The sequence below is a fragment of the Cervus canadensis genome, chromosome 19, assembly GCF_019320065.1.
Source record: "Cervus canadensis isolate Bull #8, Minnesota chromosome 19, ASM1932006v1, whole genome shotgun sequence".
Lineage (NCBI taxonomy): Eukaryota > Metazoa > Chordata > Mammalia > Artiodactyla > Cervidae > Cervus > Cervus canadensis.
Window position 1 is genome coordinate 52103763 of NC_057404.1, and position 18664 is coordinate 52122426.

Genomic DNA, 18664 nt, shown 5'->3' on the forward strand with positions numbered 1-18664 from the left:
AAAAGAATTGGATTTTCATGCTTCTAGGAAGCGGGGAAAGAAAAGCAAAACAGAAACTAAAAACACGCCAACTGATTCTCTTAAATAAGTCAGTTTAGTATGTGTTCATCATTAATTCAAAGATACTTCTCAGTGTGACTGACCACTTCTTTAAAATAATATCCCCTTCTCCTGAATCATGTCTTCTTTTCACCTGCTGTTTCAAACTATGGATTGAGCCTTGGTAAACCATGAATCCATCTTTACCTGCTGGTTTAAATCCTTCAGTTGAGATTCTGTCTGTTCTTTTCTGCTGTTAATTGTTTCTACATTCGTCTGTTCACTGGCAATGTTAAAAGATGCTCGTAAAAGAAGAATACAGACAGTGAGATCACTTTTGAAATATTTTTCAAAACATGATGAATTTTCTTCACTCAAGCATATGGAATATATGATTTAAATAGCATAGCTATTATGTAAATAAGTTAAATCTTTAGTATAAGCAGTGTAATGAGGCTTGATAATTCAGAATTATCTTGAGAATTTTGAGTTTGTAATTATGAATACAAGTACACCCAATCAAATGGAATCGATGTTTTCTAGCAAGGTTGGTTATAAGAAAGTTATTGTAAAAAAAAAAATCATTATTTATTACCATCTTTGAGGAAAAAATAATCAAAGTGAATTTATATATATATCCTCAATGAACTGATATGAATACACACAATGTGAATCTGTGGCGATGCACATAATAATACTGAAATATCTAAAAATTCTAACCGTGGAAGGCGCCTATGTGGCATTTGGCTCCAAAACAGATAGCATATTGGTGAATAAAACCCACAATACATGTGCTGAAAAAGACAGAACCCTCTACAAGTCAAGAGTTTCTAGTTGTTCTAGGCAACTCTTTTCCTTCACTGCTTGTGTTCCCAAGCACCTAACAAACCACCTTTTGAATTTTGAAATCCTGATTCCTTTTTCTTTCTTTTTTGGTATTCAATAGTATGAAAACAAAATTGCAATTTTTGACATCTCAGCATGATATCTAACAATATTCTATATACCATATTTAGCATAAAGTTTTATTTAAATGGAGAATTCTTCATATTTTCGGTATCAGGTGTCATTACAGATGCAGATCTGGGGACAATAACTGATTTTACTTAAAATAAATTGTGGTTTCTAGTTCCAAACACCCTGCTTTGAATCCTGGCTTGGACGCATCACCTGAAAGAGTGGGGGTAATAATAGTACTTACTTAAAAGATTATTGTGAGAACTAATTGAGTTAATATAGGTAAAACATTTGCAGTAGTGCCTAGAACAGCATAAGCATTGTATAGTTATGTGTTGTTACCAACTTATTTGCTATTATCAACTTTATTAGTATGGTGTTATATAGCATGATTCCCCAAGAGATAAGTTCTTTTGACATTTAATAATAAAAGGGAAGATTAATTTAATTTCCTAAAGGCTTTACTGTAGGTGACATTGAATGTCTCCTTTAAGACCTAAAGAAATTAAACATGGCATGGCAAAAAGAGAACATGCAACAAATAAAGAATATTCTAATACTTGAGAATTGAAGCTTGACCCATAGTGTATATTTTGAAAATACCTATCAAAATCATTCAGAGAGTCTGGCTCTTGGGATGTGGTGTATACAGTTTATTGACAGATATTAGGTAGTATTGCCCACTAATAAATATAATGATAATTTGAAATGCATAATCAGATGTATTTATAAAATAAAATTCATGAGAAGTAAATGAGAAGTACTGTCAGGGTTCTTCATTTACTGCTTAAGGAGATTTAGGTGTGACGATATATCTGCTAGTCAATATAGAAAGCTCCAGTTCATATTGAAATTCAAAATCTTTTTAATAATTTTAATTAAAATTCAAAGGAGTCTAGTGAATTATACCATTAACCTCTCACCACTAGAATTCACAGGATCACATTTTAGGTTGATATGAATAATGAGTTTGCTCGTCTCATCCAAACGTCCTTTTGCACTCCTCCCCATGCCAAAAAGGGATTATTAAATCATCGTACAGTTGGCAGCCTTTAATGAAAGAAAAGTGGGAAACAAGGATTTTGGGTCAGGACTGTCTTCAGTTGATAATGCAGCATAGCAAATTTAAGGAAGCCTTTTCTTGATTTAATTCATTGATATTGGTACCCGATTTTTTTTTTTTTTTAAGTCTGAAAATGGTTAAAGGTCTGCCAAAGAGGGAAGAGAAGCAGACTTTTTAAAAGTTTAAGAAAACAAAAATTTGTCTAAAAAATTTAGTAATGCTCCCTGTGATATGACTGATTGCATCTGTGTTTGCATTTTGTGATTGAAAAATAGCTAGAGGGCTAGTGCTAATCAGTAGGTGAATTATTATGAACTTCTGCATGTTCAAGTAAAAGAGAAGGTGAAAAAATGGAAAGACCCTGTGTGTATTTGAGGAAGATTTCTTTATTGGGGTTGAACTATTCCTAGACTGCACAGAAGAAATAACCTGAATTTTAAGAGTGAGGAAGGAACATTGTGAGGAAGCTGAAGCCAGTCAAAATCAGCAAAACTTTGCGAGTGCCTAAAAAAACTGGTGTGAAAGAAGAGAAACTGAACCAACAGTGCTATAAATCCTTTTCACAGGAGCTGAACTGAGATATCTAAAGAGGAAATGCAGCTTTTGTTTTCCTGAACAATAAAGACGATTTTTAGTCACTAACAGATTTGAGGAAACCTGATGATGGCCTCTGAGAAAAAGACCCAAGAAAGCTAATGGCTGATGACTGAAATTTACGGCAAGTTTCTGCAGACAGGCTATTATGAGGAAGGAAGAATGTTGGCCTTCACATATCAATTATTGTTTACAAGACAGAGCATCTTATAAAAATTTTGAAATGACCTTCTTCTTGTTGGTCTATATTGGAACAAATGCCACGGCCAGATCAATTGGCAAGGGGTCTCTAAGGAACAATAGACTTTCAGGTAGAAAAGTAAAAGGCTTGAAGATATATTTGATTTTTACCTCTTCTTATAATGGACTATCATAACTTTAGAGGAGAAAGAAAATTGGGAGTGAGCAAATGGTTGTTTTGTGGAAGAACAGGATTTATTTTCCTTGACCTGTTTTAATCTACGAGAATGTGTCCTTGATTTGGATTGAATTACTTGGTGGGGACAAAGAACAGTGACCCAGACATTGCCAACATAATCAATGGGATTTTAATCTAAAAGGAGAGAGAGGAAAAAATGCTTTTATTATATGAAAACCAAAACACTAGAGTTACATAGATTATGAGTATTCCATTTTATTGAGTTCTTAAGGTACACTATAAGTTCTAAGATTCTACCATGCATTAGCTTGTTTAATCATCTCCACTAATTTATTGGGTATGATTATTTTTTTTATTTAGGTCATCAAATGTAGATTAGAAAAGTGGGACCTGAAGATATTAAAAAAACTTGGTCAAGGTCATATTGTTAGTAAAGACATAAAATCAATAGTCTTGTCTCTTTGAGCACAGGGACTTGAATACTTTTCTGTCTGGCTGGCTGACATAAATAGGTGGCAATCATAGAGAAAGTGCCAAGAGATTTGGTAAAGAAAATATTCAGAGTATCAAGAAGGGAAGAACAAGATGGCGGAGGAGTAGTTGGACGTGGAGTCCATCTCTCTCCACGGATACATCAGGAACGCACCTTCAGACACAGAAGTGCATGCAGAGTACCAGCTAAGAGTGGACCTGACCAGCGGAAAAGAGCGTATAGACCCACGCAAAACTGGGCCTGATGAAGGAACTAGAGGGAAAAACAGGAGTCTTAATAGAATTGGCCCTGCTCTCAGCCGGTGGGGGAACTGAAGCAGGGGTCCGATCCCCATGTCAGGGCAATTGTCTGAGTCAGAGGAGAAACATTTAAGGCTGAGAGTGAGACAGCTGCTCTGTGGCAGCCTGAATGGAATGAGAATCAGACAGTCCTTGCAGAAGCCATACATACCCCGGACAGGGACGCAGACCGGACAGGGATGCAGACCCCCAGGGATTGTGGAGCAATCTGCTGTTGACTGCAGAGAGGGGATGTGAGGGAGGAGATTGTGGTGGGAAATGCCTGCAGAGGAAAGCCGGGCAGCCATGGAAGCAAAGCGATACTGTTGAGTCACGTGTAGGGGGTGGAGCCATCCCCATAGCCTCTCTCCCCCCACACACCAGCACCGGCAGCTGAACAATAGAGAGGCTGGCCCATCACACGCCTGAGGCCCTGAACTCAGAGTAGGGCCCCACCCAGGATGCTCCTTTAAGTGCCTGAGCGCTGAACAATAGAGAAGGACCCCAGGCAAGGGTCTGTAGGTGACTGAAGGGGCAGAGCCACAGAGAAAGACTGGCCAAACACACCTTCTGATCGCCAGCTACAAGAGGCTCGAAAGACGACTCTGATAAGACCATAACTCCTGCGGTGGAGGCCGTCCGTGTCTCTGCACACTTGGCCCGCCAGGATCCCCGCAAGCCAAGCATCTGGGCCACCTTCATGCTCAACTGTCACTAGGGCAGAGCTGCCACAGATAAAAAAGGTCTTGCATCTATGTGCCGAGGGTTCCTTCGGCAGTGTCCGACTTTTTGTGATCCTGTAGAATGTGGCCCGCCAGGCTTCTCTGTCAGGGAGGGGGATTCTCCAGGCAAGGACACTGGAGTGTATTGACCACTACTGGCTGCCATACCCTTCCAGGGCATTATATTTCCTGCTGCCCTAGCTGCCAACTCCCCTGAGTACCTGGTGCTGCCAGAGGCCCTGCGACCCAAGCAGCTGCCCCACCTCCACACCTGGCCCTCACTGGGGCAGACCCAAGCCCTCCAGGGCAGCCTCAGGAGCTAAACCCCAGGATGGCCCACATGTAGAGGTAGAAATAAAACCTCAGTTGAAATCCAGGGGCAGTGTGACTAAGGAAGAAGACTCAAAACCATCCCACCAACTGTACAAGCTGCAGATTAAATCCACATGATCAACTATGCAGACTCTCTGTTTATGGAATATATAAAAGATCATTGAGAGCTCCCACAAAAGAAAACACACTAGTTCTGACAGCTATGGACATTGGAGTCAAGAACACACAAGAGAGGGACCAGATTAGACTCTGAGCTGCCCCCACAGCAGGTCCAGAGATCAGCACGGTGTTGAAGGTCATCCTAGGGAGGTGAGGTGGACTGTGACTCCCAGCGAGGGAAAGGACTCTGACAGCAGTGATCAAGAAAAACATTTGTTATTCTTATGTTTTGACTTGTTCTGTAGATTCTTTTGGAATTCCCACCCCCGCTGTCGTAGTTGCCAATTTTATTGGCACTATGAAATTTAATTAAGCTTTGAGCTTTTTCTTTTTTTTGTCCTCAGTCACATTTTTTATTGCTCTCATAAACCTCTGCCTCTACATTGGGATTTTGCAGTTCTGAGGAGTTTTCCTTTTTTATTTTTTTTTCTTTTCTCATTTTTTAAATTTTAATTTTTTAAACCTATTATTATTTTTTCTACATTTATTCCTTTGTTTGCTTTCCCTGCTGTTCTTTTCCCCTGGCAGTTAATATTTAATATATATAAATCTTCATCTACCTCTATTTAACATTGCACATCTATTCTTTCTTTTCTTTCTTTCCTTTCCTGTCAACATATTTGTTAGTTTTATTTTCATGGCTTTATTCCCCAATTGGAAACTGGCTTTAGTTTTGTTTTCCAGTTTGTGCTTTAGTTAATTTTGTTCTGGTAGATATAATTTTTGGTTTCCTTTGTTCTCCCGATAAATCTATTGTACTTTATTTTTGTTGGATTGTTTTGATTTTTCTTATGGGTGTATATGTATATGTGTCTATTCAGTCACAATTTTTATTGTGGTTATAAACCTCTGCATCTATGTTGGGCTTTTGCAGTTCTGCGGCGTTTTCTTTTTTCTTTCTTCCTTTTTTTCCCCTATTTTTTTTTATACTTTTAACTTTTAATTTTTAAAAACTTTCTATATTTTTTCTACATTTATTCCTTTGTTTGTCTTTCCTACTGTTCTTTTCCCCTTGCAGTTAATCTTTAATGTGTATAAATCTTCTTCATGTACTTCTATTTAACTTTCCATAACTATTCTTTCTTTCTTTTCTTTCTTTCCTTTCTCTCAACATATTTATTAGTTTTGTATTCATTGCTTTATTCCCAACTTGGCACCTTGCTTTAGTTTTGTTTTCCACTTTGTGCTTCAGTTAGTTTTGTTCTTAACCAGTAAATATAATTTTTGATTTTCTTTGTTTGCCAAGTCAATCTATTGTACTTTATTTTTGTGGACTGTTTTGACTTTGCTCTTGGGGGTGTAGGTATATGTGTATATTCCATTATTTTAATTATTATTTGCCTGATTTTGTAACCACCATTTATCTGGTGGTTCATCTTTGTTTTCTCATTTTTGAATATTTGTTTCAGTCTCAATGCCATAACAAACCATTTATGAAATCTTTATTCCTGACCAGAGATTAAGCCCTGAGCCTTTGGGATGGGAGCACTGACTCCAAGACCCTAGACTACCAGAGAACTAACCCTAGGGGTATCAAATAGTGAGAACTCACACAGAGGAAACCACTTGAACATAGGACCCAGCATCACACTACCACCAGTAGCACCCTATACAGGATACCTCATCTAAGCAAGAAACAAAACAAAAATACAAACCCAATCATCAGCAGACAGGATTACCACCTTACTCAGCCTTTCCCATCAGAGGAAAAGCACACAAACAAATAAAAACTCAGCACAAATATGACCATATATGAAGCTTACACAAACCACTGGACCAAGCTTAGGAAGGCAGGAACCAAAAAGAAAAAAGAATTAAATCTTGAAGTCTGGGAAAAGGAGACCTTAAACTCAATAAGTTAAAAAAATAATGAAAAGGCAGAGAAATACTACACAAATGAAGGAACAAACTAGAAACACAGAAGTCCAAATAAATGAAGAGGAAACAGGCAAACTGCCTGATAAAGAATTCAGAATAATGATGGTAAAGATGATCAAAAACCTTGAAAGCAAAGTGGAGAAAACACAAGAATCAATAAAAAAGCCTAGAAGAATTAAAGAATAAACATACAGAGATATACAACACAATTACTGAAATTAAAAATACTCTAGAAGGAGTCAATAGCAGAATATCTGAGGCTGAAGAATGAATCAGTGAGCTGGAGGATAAAATGGTGGAAATAACTTCTGAAGAGTAGAATAAAGTAAAGAGAATGAAAAGAACTGAGGATAGTTTCAGAGAACTCTGGGAAAATATCAAACACAACAACATTTGAATTATAGGGGTCCCAGAAGAAGAAGAAGAGAATAAGAAAGAGTATGAGATAACTTTTGAAGAGATTATAGTTGAAAATTTCCCCAACATGGAAAAGGAAATAGTCAATCAAGTCCAAGAGGCACAAAGAGTCCCATACAGGATAAACCCAAGGAGAAACACAACAAGACAGAAACTAATCAGACTAACAAAGAAAAAACACAAAGAATATTGAAAGCAGCAAGGGAGAAGTGACGAGTAATATACAAGGGAAACCCCATATGCTTAACAGGTGATGTTTCAGCAGAAACTCTGCAGGCCAGAAGGGAATGGCAGGATATATTGAAAGTACTGAAAGGGAAAAATCTACAGCCAAGATTACAGCACCCAGCAAGGATTTCATTCAAAATTGATGCAGAAATAAAAGCTTTCAGGCATGCAAAAGTTAAGAGAACTTGGTACCACCAAACCAGCATTACAACAAATATTTAAGGGACTTTTATAGTCAAGAAATATAAGACACAAAGAAAGATCTACAAAATCAACCTCAAACAATTAAGAAAATGGCAATAGGAACATATATATCAATAATTACTTTAAGTGTAAATGGATTAAATGCTCCAACCAAAAGACACAGACTGGCTGAATGGGTACAAAAACAAGACTCATATATAAGCTGTCTACAAGAAACCCACTTCAGATGTAAAGACACATAAGACTCAAAGTGAGAGGATGGAAAAATATATTCCATGCAAATGGGTAGCAAAAGAAAGCTGGAGTAGCAATCCTCAGATCAAACAAAATAGATCTTGAAATAAAGATTACAAGTGACAAGGAAGGACACTACAAAATGATCAAGGGATCAATCCAAGAGGAAGACACAACAATTGTAAATGTCTATGCACCCAACATAGGAGCACCTTAGTACATTAGACAAACACTAACAGACATAAAAGGAGAAATTAACAGTAACACAATAATAGTACACCCCACTCACATCAACAGACAGATTATCAAAACAGAAAATTAATAAGGAAACACAAGTCTTAAATGATACATTAGATGAGATGGATCTCATTGATATCCTCAGGACAGTCCATCCAAATGCAGAAGAATACACCTTCTTCTCAAGTGCACATGGAACATTCTCCAGGAGAGATTACATCTTGGGTCACAAATCAAATCTCAGTAAATTTAAGAAAACTGAAATTGTGTCAAGCATCTACTCTGACCACAACACCATGAGACTAGAAAACAAAGAAAAAAACTGTAGGAAACACAAACACATGGAGATTAAGCAATATGTTTCTAAATAACTAACTGGTTACTGAATAAATCAAAAGGGAAATCAAAATTTTCTAGAAATAAATGACACTGAAAACACAACTCAAAACCTCTGATATGCAACAAAAGCAGATCAATCTAAAAGGGAAGTTTATAGCAATACAATCCTACCTCAAGAAATAAGAAAAGCATTGAATAGACAACCTAACTTTACACCTAAAACAACTGGAAAAAGAGGAACAAAAAACCCCCCAAAATTAGTAGAAGGAACGAAATCATAAATATCTGAGCAGAAATAAACGAAAAAGAAATGAAAGAAACAGTCGTAAAGATTAATAAAATGAAAAGCTTGTTCTTTGAGAAGATAAAAAAATTGACAAGCCTTTAGGCAGACTGATCAAGAAAAAAAGAGAGAAGGATCAAATCCACAAAATGAAAAATGAAAAAAGAGAGGTTACAACAGACAATGCAGAAATACAAAAGGTTATAAGAGACTATTATGAACAACTATATGTCAATAAAATGGATAACCTGGAAGAAATGAATAGATTCTTGGAAAAGTTCAATCTTCCAAGACTGAAAGAGGAAAAAATAGAAATTATGAATACCCCAATTACAAGCACTGAAATTGAAGTGGTGATAAAAAATCTCCCAAAAAACAAAAGCCCAGGATGAGATAGCTTCACAGGAGAATTCTATCAACCATTTAGAGAAGGCTAATGCCTATCTTTCTAAAACTCTTTCAAAAAATTGCAGAGGAAGGAACACTTCCAAACTCATTCTACAAGGCCACCATCACCCTGATACCAAAACCAGAAAAAGACAACACAAAAAAAGAAAACTACGGGTCAATATCACTGATGAACATAGATGGAAATATCCTTAGCAAAATTTTAGCAAACAGAATTCAGCAACACATCCAAAAGCGCATACACCATGATCAAGTTGGGTTTATTCCAGGGATGCAAGAATTCTTCAATTATATGCAAGTCAATCAATGTGATACACCATATTAGCAAATTGAAAGATAAAAACTATATGACAATCTCAATAGATACAGAAAAAAACCTTTGACAAAATTCAGCACTCATTTATGATTAAAACTCTTCAAAAACTGGGCATAGAAGGAATCTACCTCAACATAGTAAAGGTCATATATGATAAGCCTATAGCAAACATTATTCTCAATGGTGAAAAATTGAAAGCATTCCCCCTTAGATCAGGAACAAGACAAGGGTGTCCACTTTCACCACTATTATTCAACATAGTTCTGGAAGTCCTAGCTACAGCAATCAGAGGAGAAAAAGAAATAAAAGGAATACAGATTGGAAAAGAAGAAGTAAAGCTCTCACTGTTTGGAGATGACATGATACTATACATAGGTATCCCTAAAGATAGTATCAGAAAATTACTAGAGCTAATCAGTGGATTTAGCAAAGTTGCAGGATACAAAATCAATACACAGAAATCACTTGCATTTCTGTATACTAACAGTGAAAAGAAACAGAAGTTAAGGAATCAATCTCATTCACCATTGCAACAAAAATAATTAAATATATAGGAATAAACTGACCTAAGGAGACAAAAGAACTGTACACAGAAAATTATAAGACACTGATGAAAGAAATCAAAGATGACATAAACAGATGGAGAGATATTCCACGTTCCTGGGTAGGAAGAATCAATATTGTGAAAATGACTGTACTACCAAAAGCAATATACAGATTCAATGTGATACCTATTGAATTACCAATGGCATTTTTCACTGAAATAGAACAAAAAATTTCACAATTTATATGGAAACAGAAAAGACCTCAAATAGCCAAAACAAACTTGAGAAAGAAGAATGGAGCTGGAGGGGTCAACTTTCCGAGTTCAGATTATACTACAAAGCTATGGTCATTAAGACAGTATGGTACGGGCACAAAAACAGAAATATAGACCAATGGAACAGGATAGAAACCCCAAAAATAAATCTATGCACCTATGGGTACCTTATTTTTTTATACAGGAGGCAGGAATACACAATAGGGCAAAGACAGCCTCTTCAATAAATGGTGCTGGGAAAAGTGGACAGCTGCATGTGAAAGAATGAAATTAGAGTACTTCCTAACGCCATACACAAAGATAAACTCAAAATGAATTAAAGGCCTAAATGTAAGACCACAAACTACAAACTTTTAGAGGAAAACATAGGCAGAACACTCGATGATGTAAATCAAAGCAAGATCTTCTATGACCCACCTCCTGCTGCTGCTGCTGCTAAGTCACTTCAGTCATGTCCGACTCTGTGCGACCCCATAGACGGCAGCCTACCAGGCTCCACCATCCCTGGGATTCTCCAGGCAAGAACACTGGAGTGGGTTGCCATTTCCTTCTCCAATGCATGAAAGTGAAAAGTGAAAGTGAAGTCACTCAGTCGTGTCCGATTCCTAGCAACCCCATGGACTGCAGCCTACCAGGCTCCTCCATTCATGGGATTTTTCAGGCAAGAGTACTGGAGTGGGTTGCCATTGCCTTCTCCGGACCCACCTCCTAGAGTAACAGAAATAAAAGCAAAAGTAAACAATTGGGACATGATTAAACTTAAAAGCTTTTGCACAGCAAAAGAAACTAGAAATAAGGTGAAAAGACAACACTTAGAATTGGAGAGAATGACAATAAATGAAACAACTGACAAAGGATTAATTTCCCAAAATATACCCACATCTCATACAACTCAATACCAGAAAACAAACAATCCAATCAGAAAGTGGGAAAAAGACCTAAACAGACATTTCTCCAAAGAAGACATACAGATGGCTAACAAACACATGAAAAGATGCTCAACATCGCTCATTATTAGAGAAATGCAAATCAAACCCACAATGAGATATCACCTCACACCAGTCAGAATGGCCTTCATCGAAAAGTCTACAAACAATAAATGCTGGAGAGGGTGTGGAGAAAAGGGAACGGGAACACTCTTGCACTGTTGGTGGGAATGTAAATTGATACAGGTAAATTGATACCATCACTATGAAAGACAGTATGGAGATTCCTTAAAGTACTGGGAATAAAAGCACCGTATGACCCAGCAATCCCACTCCTAGGCATATACCCTGAGGAAACCAAAATTGAGAAAGACGCATGTATCCCATTGTTCATTGCAGCATTATTTACAACAGCTAGAACATGGAAGCAACCTAGATGTCCATTGACAGATGAATGGATAAAGAAGTTGTGGTACATATACACAATGGAATATTACTCAGCCATAAAAAGGAACACCTTTGAATCAGTTCTGTTGAGGTGGATGGACCTAGAACCTAGTTATACAGAGTGAAGTGAGTCAGAAAGAGAAATATAAATATTGTATTCTAATGCGCAGATACAGGATCCAGAAAAATGGTACTTAAGAATTTACTTACAGGGCAGCAGTGGAGAAACAGACATAGAGAATAGACTTATGGACAAGGGGAGAGGGGAGGAGAGGGTAAGATGTATTGAAAGAGTAACATGGAAGCTTACATTACCGTATGTAAAATACATAGCCAACAGGAATTTGCTGTAAGGCTCAGGAAACTCAAACAGGGGCTCTGTATCAGCCTGGAGGGGTGGGATGGGGAGGGAGATGTGAGGGAGGTTCAAAAGGGAGGGGATATATATATATTCCTATAGCTGAATCATATCAAGATTTGACAGAAAACAACAAAAATCTGTAAAGCAATTATCCTTCAATAAAAAAATAAATTTAAAAAAAGAGTATCAGGAAACATATTTATCCTCCCTTTAAGGTAACCAAGTAATAAACAAATGAAAGTAAAATTTACGTAGAGGTAGGACTTTCCAGCTAGATGAAGAAAGTGGTTGATGGGTTTTAGGAAAACTAACAAAGAATAAAAATAAAAATATCAACAAAGGAAATATGCAAGTTCCTATAGTAATGAGAATTTCTTCTCATGGGGATTTATCTGGAAGACACACTGTTTTTTTTTTAAATTTTTATTTTATATTAAAGAATTAGCAACATTGTGCTAATTTCAGGTGTATAGCAAATGATTCACTTATATATTTACGTGTGTCTGTTCTTTTCCCATTTAGCTTACTATAGAATATTGAGCAGTTTCCTGTGCTATACAGTAGGTCCTTCTTGGTTATTTACTTTGTGTACAATAATATGTATATATTATACCCAGTCTATTCCTCCCCTCCAATCTTCCCTCCAGGTAACCTTAAATTATGAGTGGGTGACAAATTTTTTTTTAAATTTTTATTGGAGTACAGTTGCTTTATAATGTGTTAGTTTCTGCTGTGCAGTGTAGTGAATCTGTTATACATATACATAGATCGACTCTTGTTTTAGATTCTTTTCCCATTTAGGTCAATACAGATCATTGAGTAGAGTTCCTTGTGCTAAATAGTAGGTTCTCGTTTATTGTCTACCTGTGTACATAGTGATGCACATATTAGAGTTGCTTCCCAGGTGGCTGTGGTGATAAAGAACCCACCTGCCAATGCAAGAGATGTAAGAGAAGTGGGTTTAATCCCTGGGGAAGATCCCCTGGGGAAGGGAATGGCTCCCCACATACCCAATATTCTTGCTTGGAGAATGTCATGGACAGAGGAGCCTTGGGTCTCAAAGAGTTGGACAGGACTGAACAACTGAGCACAGATAACCCCAAAACAAAGAGTTCTTAATAATGAAAGATTCCAACATGAATGAGTAAAAGTTGAGGAAGGGGAGCAAGTATAGAGGCATTGCTCTTTTCAGAAAGAGAATTTTGAAGAGTTCAAGTTGATAACGTAGAACATCTACTAACACTTAGGTTCTGTTGATTTATTGTGGAATTAATCATGCACAAGAATGGAAATTAGCTGACATGGCCAAGAATTAATATTAAATGTGCTGCAAATTTGTATAAATTGCATCAGGAAATGTATAACCCTGAGTAAAATGTGACTTCAGAAAAATGCCAACAGTGCCAAAGGGCTTTTTCAAGCATGCTAAAAGCAAGTAGAAGGCAGAAGTAAGTAGAAACCTGCTGCTTGGGACAGATGGTATAACGTTAACAGACGACAGGGGGATAAACAGGATTCCTTCACTTCACAAAGTTTTATCTGCTTTGTCAGAGGAAATGATCCTTCAGCTAGAGAGGGTAGAGCCCATATAGTCAGGTGGAAATTGATCTGTGAGGGAGGTGAGATAATTTATAGAGTGAAACTGATGCTTCAAACCATTCAGACAAATTGTATCCTCGGTTCCAAGGGAACTTGGGGAGGAGATGGCCACATGTCTGTTGCTAATACATTTTGAGGAGTTGTGGGAAATGGAAGGACACTAGAAAATTGAAGGCAGAAAATAACATTCTGGTTTCCAATAAACAGAAGACAGAATAGATTATCTACTGCAGATTGGTGAGCCTAAAGCAATTCCCCAAAAATCTACAGAACTGCCCTTTTACAAACTTTGATTGTCCATGCCTTACAGTTTTCCATGCCTTGGGGGTATTAATGGAGATGTAAGGGTAGCCATGCCAGAGGAAGGGGCAGGGAGTGAGGAAGAAGAGACACAGAGAGAGCTGACTATCAGCCCTGAAACTGGGAAACAAAGCATCAATCCTTTGCTTTTTTTTTCAGATATGTCTTTGGTTGGGTTGAAATGTTCTATAATTTTTTTTTAATCATGATAAAACCTCCCAGATAATACAGTGGACTAATAAGCCCTTGATCTGTGAATAGGATTGCAGTGAACACTACAGCCCTCAGTGAACTGAGTGACAATCAATCAGGAGAGGTTCTCTTTCTTTTCTTTTTCTTTTGTTCTTATTTATTTCCTTCCTCCATATCGCCCTCCTCCCCAACCTCTTTCCCTATTTCCTTCCTTAGTTTCCCTCTTAGTTTTTAATCTTCTTCCTTCTTTCTTTGCTTAAGTGTACCAGAGAATTTTCTAGACACATAGGTCCTGATTTTCTGTAAGACATTGACAATAGCTTTTAATAGCATTTTTGCAGATGAGAATGAGGGATGGCTTCTGTCATAATTAGGTAGAATTGTGAGGAGTTGATTAATTGGATACAAAGGTTAAAAATTTAATGAGCTGTTAGCATCGAAAGATAGCTAACATGAAGTCTCAGAGCTTTATTCTCTCCACAGTAATACTCAACATTTTCAATTAATAACTTTATTTCAATTAATAAGGCATGCTGATCAAATTGGCACATTGCACGAAGCTGTGAGAAAAAGCAAATCTATTTTTAGATTATTTCTTTTAAAATGTTTCTGCAGGCTGGAGGTGGAATAAAACATATCTCTGAGCCCAGCAAGCCCAATGACCATGCAACCCTGCAGGGTGGGTCACCCACAGGGGCTGAAAAAGGGAAGCTTCCACCATCCCTCTAGATAAGTACCCAAGTGAGAAAGCTGCTAGAGGGCCATATGGGCACATGAAGGTCATTCTCATGACTGCACAGTAAAAGCCAACCTCAAAGCTATCTATGCCAAGAGACAGTAACTCACCTGCACCAGCTGGGGGAGCAGATGAAGTTACAGCAACGATGTGCTCCCTACGATGATGCCGATGGGCTCCCAACCATGAGTGATACTTTCATTCTGTCCTTGCTGCTCCTGGCTCCTGGCACGAGTGACAGAGGAAAATTAAATGATAGAAACAGGTGGCGTAAGAGGGAAAGACCTCTGAGAATTGGACGAAGATCAGAGAGGGACAGGTAAGCATTGGCTGAGACAATAAGACATTAATTACATTAAATATTCACCTAACTCTGAGTATGTTTTGATTTGTGACTATAAGTAGCAACACTAGCTAGTGCCAAACAGAAGCAGGATCTTATAGGGAAATTTAGTTTTGTTAACTATTAAAGAATTCTTTTCTCTCTCTCTCTCTCTCTCTAACTTATCTGATTTGATACTGAACTATTCCTACTGTCCCTGTTTCACAAGCAAAGCATTTTGAAGAATATCTGGCACTTCAGAAATGCTCAATAGATGACAGTTTCACAAAGAGAAGTCCTGTTTTATAGTATCTAGGCCACATATAAAAATTAGAATCCTTTTCATGTTAAAATTAATAAATTAGGATGCATCCACAAGAGACTGTCCAAGATAATTTGTGGAGGGTTGGCCCAAAAATTCATCTAGAGTTTTCTGTTGCATCATATGGAAAAGCTCAAACAAACTTTTTCTCCAACCTAATGTTATTCTATCCCCATGTATAAGGGTGTTGCTGTTTTAGTCATTAAGTTGTGTCTGACTCTTGCAACCCCATGGACTATAGCCCACCAGGCTCCTCTCCATGGGATTTCTGAGGCAAGAATCTGGAATGGGTTGCCATTTCCTTCTCCAGGGGATCTTCCTGACCGAGGGATCAAACCTGTGTCTCCTACATTGACAGGCAGATTCTTTAACACTGAGGCACCAGGGAAGCATAAGAGTGTTAACACTCCCCAAGATGGTCCAACTGTACAACTAATGTGTATAAAATGGATGTGGGAAAGTGGACCAAGATCTATTTTCCAAGAAAGGATGACAATCCAGGCCTAAGATGAATAAGGAGACATCTAAGCCAGATGCCTAGGCATCCAAGCTTCTTATGGGAGAGCCAGAGGAGTGGGTTTCCTACTACAGGTTGTCATGAAGGGAGATTATTTTGAAATACTGCCTAAATGTGTAAAGGAAAAGATGTAGGGGAGAAATGATCCCATGTAAACTCAAGAGCAGTAGGCCAGTGGGTTTCTCAGTGGCATGGGACAAGATGTGGCACTGTGCAGGTGTGGGTTGAAAACTGAGTTATCACCGTATATATTACATTTTGTGTTGAGTTTATATTACTACAATGAGTTGGGTTCAGAAATTCAGAGTTATAAAATCTTTTGCTAAAGTAATTCACAGTTTAGTATGCTAGGCATATTAAAAAATACACAAATAAGTTGCTCTGTCATGAAAGAAATATGTGCCTGTGTACAGTTTAGACACAAAAGAGAGGGGCAGGACCAGGAAACATTTTCAAAAGAAGGAGATGCTTGAATTGAGTTTGGAAAGATAAATGCATTTCTTCCAAATTGACTAGGCTTTTCAGGTAGGGGGAATTGAAAGACATATTGTTATGAAATAGCCTGGCAAATTTAAATGCCAGGAGTTCAGGACTACTGGACTGAAAGAGAAATTGTTATGAGAAACAGAAGCTATAAACACATCTAGATCAGGAAGAAACTTACCAGGATGCTGGTATGTTTTACCATTTTCTCACAGAGAATAGGAAAGTGGCAAAGATTTTTAAGCCACGAAGTGGAAAAGCATACTAGCAAGGGCTTGAAGATGAAGCGGAAGAAAAAAAGAGCAAAGACGTGCAGAGACTTCTGTGGAGACTGATTCAGCGATGCCTGGAAGGACTGAAGAGGTCCTAAAGGCCACCAGTATGGAGGTACGGTGGAGAGGAAGAAGAACCGATAGATTTTGATCATCTCCTGGTTTGAGGGTAGGAAGGAGAAGGATAAATAAGTCTTGACTGGATCTCAGCTTTCTGCCAAGAATATTTACCCAAAACAGTAAAACAGTAGGAGCTATTTCAGTAAATAAAGGTGAGTTCAATTTTAGGTATGCTGGCTTTAAGGTGTCTGGGGTTACCCTAGTGGCATGTCCTGTAGGCAGTTGGCTATATAGATCTGGAGCTCAGGAAAGAATGGATTAGTGATTCTGTTTCCAAGCATGTAAATAGCAGCTGAATCACTGGGTTAAGTGTTTAATGAGAAGTGTTAGTGTTTGATGAGAGGGAGTGCACACAATTTTAGGCTGTGTCAACGTTAAACAGATTCTTGGAAGACCAACCATCAGAAGTGATTAGAAGGAATGCTTGGAAAGATAAAAGGAAAACATATGCAGTATATATAGTAGAAGCCAAGGGATGAGAGTTTCTACAAGACAAACATGGGCAATACTATGGAAGAAAAGTAAAAACAAGTTGAGAACTTAAAACCTGTAGATGGGGTTGGTTGAATGACTGAGTTGCCAAGGCAGAATTATATCACAGTGAGTAGAAGAGGAATGCCACGTAAGAAAAAGGACACAACGAACATAAATTATTAACTTAAGGAATGTGACTCAGATTCATTTCAAAAAGGAGCTATCGCTCTTCAGACACTGGAGAAAAGAAGTGATTGTGAGTTGAGTTACAGCTAAATATGAATGTGGAAACAGAAAAACATCTGATGGTCTTATTTTTCTCAGAAGAGTAGGAGGCACGTGCTCGTAACTGGAGGACACCCGACGCCCACACTGAAATATACTCAAGGCATCACACATTCAACCAATAGAAAATCTGCCTCATGATAATCCTGACAGCCTTGACCTCTATTTTTAGCTCTAAATCCATAGATTTAAAAGTGTACTATATGTGGGCCTCTCAAAGATAGCTTGAAGCCTAGAATTCTGCCTTGTCAAATCGTCTCTCTCATCCTTCAAAAGCCAGAGTCTCTCTCACCCTATTTTGCCATGTAAGTATCTCCACCATCTGTTAATTGTACTCTGTCTGGCGGCCACTATTCTAGTCCAACTTTCTGTCATCCTTTACCTGTATCCTGCAGCATCCCCCAGCTTGTATGCTACTTACAAAAACTGAGAGGCCATTGTCTTGTGAATCATCCTATTCCCGCAGTCTAGAAGAGGGGCTGGGGCTGGCTCTTAGTAAACACTAAATGTATATTGATGAAGTGAATCAAAGTATAGCTTTCTAACTCATTTCCCATTTATCCATACTTCCTTTCTCTAAACTTTTGCTACTCAAAGCACAGTCTATGGACTTCCAGTAACCATGTCATCTAGAATTTGTTAAAAATGCAGATTCTCAAGCCCCACCCCTAGATGGACTGGATCAAATCGGCCTTAAAAACATCTGCAGGTGAAGTGTAGGCGCAGAGAACTGAAATGCTCTCAGGCCCTTAATGCTCTAAATAACATTCAGAGAGATCTCTCAAAATGCCAATATTGTGATGGACATCCATACACTATTGATGCCATGTATAAAATAGTTAACTGGTGAGCACCTACCAGAGAGCACAGGGAATTCTACTCAATGTTATGCAGTAGCCTGGATGGGAGGGGAGTTTGGTGGAGAAT